This window comes from Notothenia coriiceps, unplaced genomic scaffold (assembly GCF_000735185.1).
Source record: "Notothenia coriiceps isolate Sejong01 unplaced genomic scaffold, NC01 NC01_scaffold00003273, whole genome shotgun sequence".
Lineage (NCBI taxonomy): Eukaryota > Metazoa > Chordata > Actinopteri > Perciformes > Nototheniidae > Notothenia > Notothenia coriiceps.
In genome coordinates this window covers 231470-237483 of record NW_011335974.1, presented here as the reverse complement: position 1 = coordinate 237483, position 6014 = coordinate 231470, and positions in this window count along the sequence as shown.

Below are 6014 nucleotides of genomic sequence, written 5' to 3'. Positions count from 1 at the left end.
TAGGTTTTTCGCAGCTTTGTTTCCTTCCCAGTAGGCTGTGTTTGGACCTTTGGGTAGAGGAGGGAAGTCTGCGTCCTACGGCTCATGGTGTGGCTGGCCCAGGCCCCCTTCTTCTTTTTTTGTTTGTTTTACGATCCTCCAGACTTGGTTCCTTATTGCCGGTAGGCATGCATGTGAGTTACGGCTGTGCTGAAAATAAATGCCCGTCGATAACTAAATTCTGTGTTTGGCGTGGTTGTTTTTATGTTGCGGGTCTTCACACGAGCCACTACCGCTTGGTAGAGGGATGGGACGTAACAGTGACAATAAGATGATTATAGCAATAAGAATTAGCAATAAGAATGAAAAACACAGGACAGGTACAGGTCACACAAGGATATAAGAATACAATGTATAAACAGAACAACAGTAAGGATGAACTAAAGAGCTTCGCTAGATATATGCGACGCTAGGGATTATCTCACGCGCAACGATTGTGACGATTCTCTCTGACCAGTCGACAGTGTTGACGTCACTAGTTTAGCATACTCAGCCCTGGTTGTTGGCCTGGAAAGAACCTCGATTTTATGGGGCCAGAAAATCTGGAAATAGTACCCGCTAGCCGGTACTATGCTAAGTGGAAACGCAACCAAAAAAATGCGATTACCTCGGTGCTAACTTGTTGCTTCTCTTGTGAAGTTGTCCGTGGCTAGCTTCTTGCTGCAGTAAGTGGTGCTGGTTTGGGGGTTAACCCACCTCTGTAGCCCGCTGCTGTCCCTTCTTGATAGTGCCCCCAGAGTCTAAATTCTTCACTTCTAGCACCACTAGCCTAATCTGCCATTTCAAGTTGTATTGAGGGTATTGTAGGCACCAGTGCTGTGTCTCAATATAGGTATACTTTTACACTCTCTTAAGAGGTGGAAATATATACAAAATATATAACACAAAAACACGCCAGTGGTGGTATCAAAACGGACAGTGTGACAGACTCCAGCATCAAATCACATTAACATATTGTACAATGTTTCCCCACACAGGTACAATAATGACACAAATGTCTTTAATAGGGTCTTTGACATGATTTTTCTAATTGTTCATAGTATTTACTCCAAGTGAAAATAATACAATAATTATATAGGACTCTGTAAGCTATAATGGATTTCTCTACATGCTTTATACTAGGACAAATTCATTTGTAATACATTAGGTATGGAAGTGCTGCAACAGGTCAGTTGCTATGGCACTGCAGAGGTGTGTCTGAATGTCTGCTCAAAGCATTTGGCTGAGTTGGTGGCATTAATTGCTTCTCAGAGAACATTTCATCTTGAGTACCTGCAAAAATATGCGGATGGCACTTTTCCTTTTAGTACTTAGTAGACCCATTTGGAAATGAAAAAATATAAAAGATTTGTAAAACGGGCATTTCACCAGCTTTAAAGTCTGCCAAAACTATTTAATATCACACCGATTTAAAAAATGTGAGCAAATATGACAAGTCGGAATCTGATTATTATTAAATTAAGGTGCAAATTGAACTCAATAGGACGGTTTCATTAAACGGAATGACTCATGGGAAATGAAATGTCAGCAAAGGCTCCTCAGTTTTTCATCAGGAGACATGAATAACTTAGTTTTATTAAAGCCAGAGCAAAGGGCTCTCTGGAGCTCCATTAATAAATAACTGTAGTGGACTGCTTATTTCAACATTTACTGCAGCAGTATTGGCAGACTGCATCGAACCAGGGTAGTTAATCATTCCGATTGTGATGATGTACAATTTCCTCTATGGAAATAACTATTTCATTTAATAACAATAAAGTAAATGATGTCTGTAATTTCAATTGGATAATATCCCAAGTGTAAGTTAAGTGATGTTTACCAGAATGTGCACATGCTCAATTTCCCATCATATTCCATGGCATGGTGGGAAACATACTTGTCAGTTCAATGGTCAGGTCACAGGGGTGGACACACTGGCTCCACGAATTGTTTCTACACGGACCACTATTGCGGTAAGCATGTTGTAACTTCCGGTTGTTGTTGTCATCTCTGGGTATCCCGTGTGCCTGTTCTGTTGCTGATAGCTTATTATCTTAACTTAATCGATCGTTTTAAAACTCTTGATCACGGCAACTGCCTGACGTTGCAATCACACGTTACTACAGCTTAAGCACTCACAAACTCTCCTTCTCTTAGCAACTGTAACTCCACAGTTGCCTACACTCTTTTCGGGTTTGCTAACGGTAGCTACTTTAGCTTGATAGCTAGCCATGGCTCTTTCCCCACTCGGGTGCTATTTCCTGCTCTAACTGTCTCATGTTTGGTTAGTTCCCTACCTCCTTTACTGGTTCCGATACATGTGTTAAATGTAGTATAGTTGTTAGGTTGGAGGCGGGAATCATAGCCATAGAAGCCCGGCTCCGCATCTTAGAAAGTAACTCAGCTACAGTAAAGCCCACGTTAGCCGGTGCGGACCGGCAAAAGGTAGCTCCTCTTAGCCGTCCCCAGGCAACTCCCGAGCAGCAGGGAGATTGGGTGACTGTTCAGAAGGGGCATAACGCGAAACCCGCAGGTCCCCACCAACCCGTTCACGTAGCTAACAGATATTCCCCACTCAGCGAGACACCCGCTGAGAAGCCAACTCTGGTTATTGGTAGCTCTATTATGAGACACGTGAATTTAGAGACCGAAGCCTCTACAGTCACATGCATTCCGGGGGCCAGAGCGGGCGACGTTGAGGCGCATCTTAAACTGCTGGCTAAAAATAAACGTAAATACAGTAGGATTGTTATTCACGTCGGTGGTAATGATGTTCGTTTACGCCAGGGGTGGGGAACCTTTTTCCTCTCAAGGGCCATTTCAATTTTGACAACATCCTTCGAGGGCCGTACAAATTATTGAACTCAACGTCTGCTTAAAAAACAGCCCATTCATTTCGCGTTTCTTTCATGCTGTGCAAAGAAAAAGCAACCTCTTAATCCAGTTATTTGACCATGACCCGCGCATTCATACCCCCGAAGGGCAGACCACCGAAAAACAGAAAGAATGGACAACCAAGATTGTGCCAAATGTATTTAAGTTCATATCATGGAAGCCATGATCTAAGTGGGAGGTGGGCGAGCGGATCTACCTCATCTCGGTGGGTGGGCCATGCACAAACCAGGAAATTTTTAAAATGTTGAGTATAAAGCATCAATCGGTGACTTTGAAGCCACATGAAGAGATCTATGATACATCTCCACACACCCATGATGAAACAGAACTGTAAGGCAGGATGTTTCTTATGGATATTTACAAATCACTTCCCTTTTAAAACTGTATCCTTGTTATATAACAACACCTTTTTACTGTCATAATTAGTCATGTATACCTGTTAACTTGTATTCTCTATTTTCTATAACTAAATGATCAATATAAAGAATGTGCCTTTACCATCCAAACTGTTGAGAAAAAGCTCTATATGCGTTAGCATAGCTAGCACCACCAGAATGCCTAATAACAACAAACGTACCTTGAAACGGTAATGACAGCGTATGACAGATGAAACAGATCGCCACTCGGGCTTCAACAAAGACACAGCACCGCAAAAAACTGCGCATGTGTACAGCCTCCTTATGTTATGCAATTCTGGAGTCCCCCGCCCGGAGCCGCGTTCTGATGCTCTCCGTTAGAACTACACCCAGTCAGACGAGACATATACCAACTGTGATGACACGTTAGGCTCGGTTGTGTTCAAGGCCCACTGACCTGCAGGAAAAACAAAAAGCTTGTTCTAGATATTTGCGTCTAAGATTTCTTGAATTTTTTCACTTTTGCGTGTTATAAATTCACCCTTCGAGGGCCGTACCAAAATGGTCTCGCGTGCCGATAGCGGCCGAGCCGGAGGTTCGGCCGCCCCCTGTTTACGCCAATCAGAAGCACCCCAACTATAATGTGGCAGCGTCGGTGTGGAGTAATGCTAAAACACGGCCGCCGCAAGTCGGACACCTACGGTCAAAAATCTTCCTCNAGCCATGGCTCTTTCCCCACCCTCGGGTGCTATTTCCTGCTCTAACTGTCAACACATGTATCGGTACCAGTAAAGGAGGTAGGGAAGTAACCAAACATGAGACAGTTAGAGCAGGAAATAGCACCCGAGGGTGGGGAAAGAGCCATGGCTAGCTATCAAGCTAAAGTAGCTACCGTTAGCAAACCCGAAAAGAGTGTAGGCAACTGTGGAGTTACAGTCGCTAAAAGAAGGAGAGTTGTGAGTGCTTAAGCTGTAGTAACGTGTGATTACAACGTCAGGCAGTCGCCGTGATCAAGAGTTTTAAAACGATCGATTAAGTTTAAGATAATAAGCTATCAGCAACAGAACAGGCACACGGGATACCCGGAGATGACAACAACAACCACAACAACAACCGGAAGTTACAACATTCTTACCGCAAGTGGTCCGTGTAGAAACAGCTATACGTGAAATAAAACAGAAAGGGAAGAAATCCCTTTCTTTCTTAGTGTTTGAACCCTGAGCTATTTGGAACAAATAAATTGTACTGTAAACAACCGCGCACACACACACCACCCACCCCACTGGCTGTGGTAGACTGTCTGAGGTGTTTCGGTCCATTTCTTGATGGGAGCAACACTCCACTCATGCCGTGGGACTGAGACATAACACAACAGTCGGTTAGACCATGGATATCTTTTTTGTTTACACCTGTCTGACTGCTACATTACACTTATCCAATTCTGTTCTGTTACGTTGGGTCGAGCAAAATGTAATCCTGAACTTTCTGACCTCCTGACTACATCTTATAACAAAGCACACACATCAGTTCAAAAATATTTATTTCTAACCAATATCTTTACCAGAATTTGTTAAAAGGTTCCTGTTCTAATTTCACCTCCAAATTATCCATAAAACAACACGTTCCACTCCAACATTTTGTCATCAGCCATGTTACAAATCATTTTGCACTAGCAGCTAACTAACATGGGGAATAAAAACACTTGCTAGTCTGGAGGAGAAACGTAAAGTGATGACACATTTTTTAAAGAATAATAATCTCCCATTTGCACGTGGCGAGACACAGGACCTGGTGGTGGTCTGCTTCTCTGCCGAAACTTTCCATGTTTCTTCCCTGTGGTGATGATGGCCCTGTGGTGGTGTTGGTCTAGTGCAGCTGTCATACTTTCCTGCACAGCTGCTGTGCTGAAGTTTTCCCCTGTCTCTTGACCATCACGCAATTTGTGATGTTTTGCAGCAGACTACAAAGACCTTTAAAGACACACACTCTTTTTGGTTCTTTTTAAAAAGTCGATGAAAATGTATAGTATTATTTTTATTTATTTTTTTATTTTAATAATGCATGTTGCCCTGTAGACCCTTGCATCTTAGTATGTTAGCCTTGCACACTAATGCACATGTTTTTGTAAAATGCATTTTATTGCGGTTTAAAACAAAACTTCAACAAAACATCAACATCTGCTTAAGTAGCAAAAGGACTTTCTGGCAATTGGCTAGTTTTACAACCCCCTCCACTCCACCAGGGCCCCATCCACATGGAAACGAAAATGAAAACGAACCGATGTCGATATCAAAAAAATCTTCCGTCCACACGGAATCGGCTCAAGAAATGTGTCCGTCCACACGAGACCGCTCGACCCGCCGGAGACGCTGTAGTAAATATGCCGGGCCTGTAAGTGGCAAGTAAGTGGAAGTACTTCCGCCACAAAATACACCAAAAGCAGCGTTGGTTGTCAAGGTTGCCCTTCTGTTTATTCTCCGCGGTGGATTTAGCAACATGTAGTTCATGTAGTTCTCCATGTCCACTTGTTGCTGATGGTTGTGGTAGAGGAGCTGTAGATTGTAACATCTGTATCATGGTCAGTAGCGTCTGGAGCACGAAAGCAACCCTGTGATCCGCCATTGTTGTTGTTGTTGGCGAAACACATCAGCGGTGACGCGGGGGTGAGCAGCAGAGATGGGGAGAGGCGGGGCTATGGCTTCATCGTTATCAGGAAATGATCGTATAGGACGTACACACTGAGCC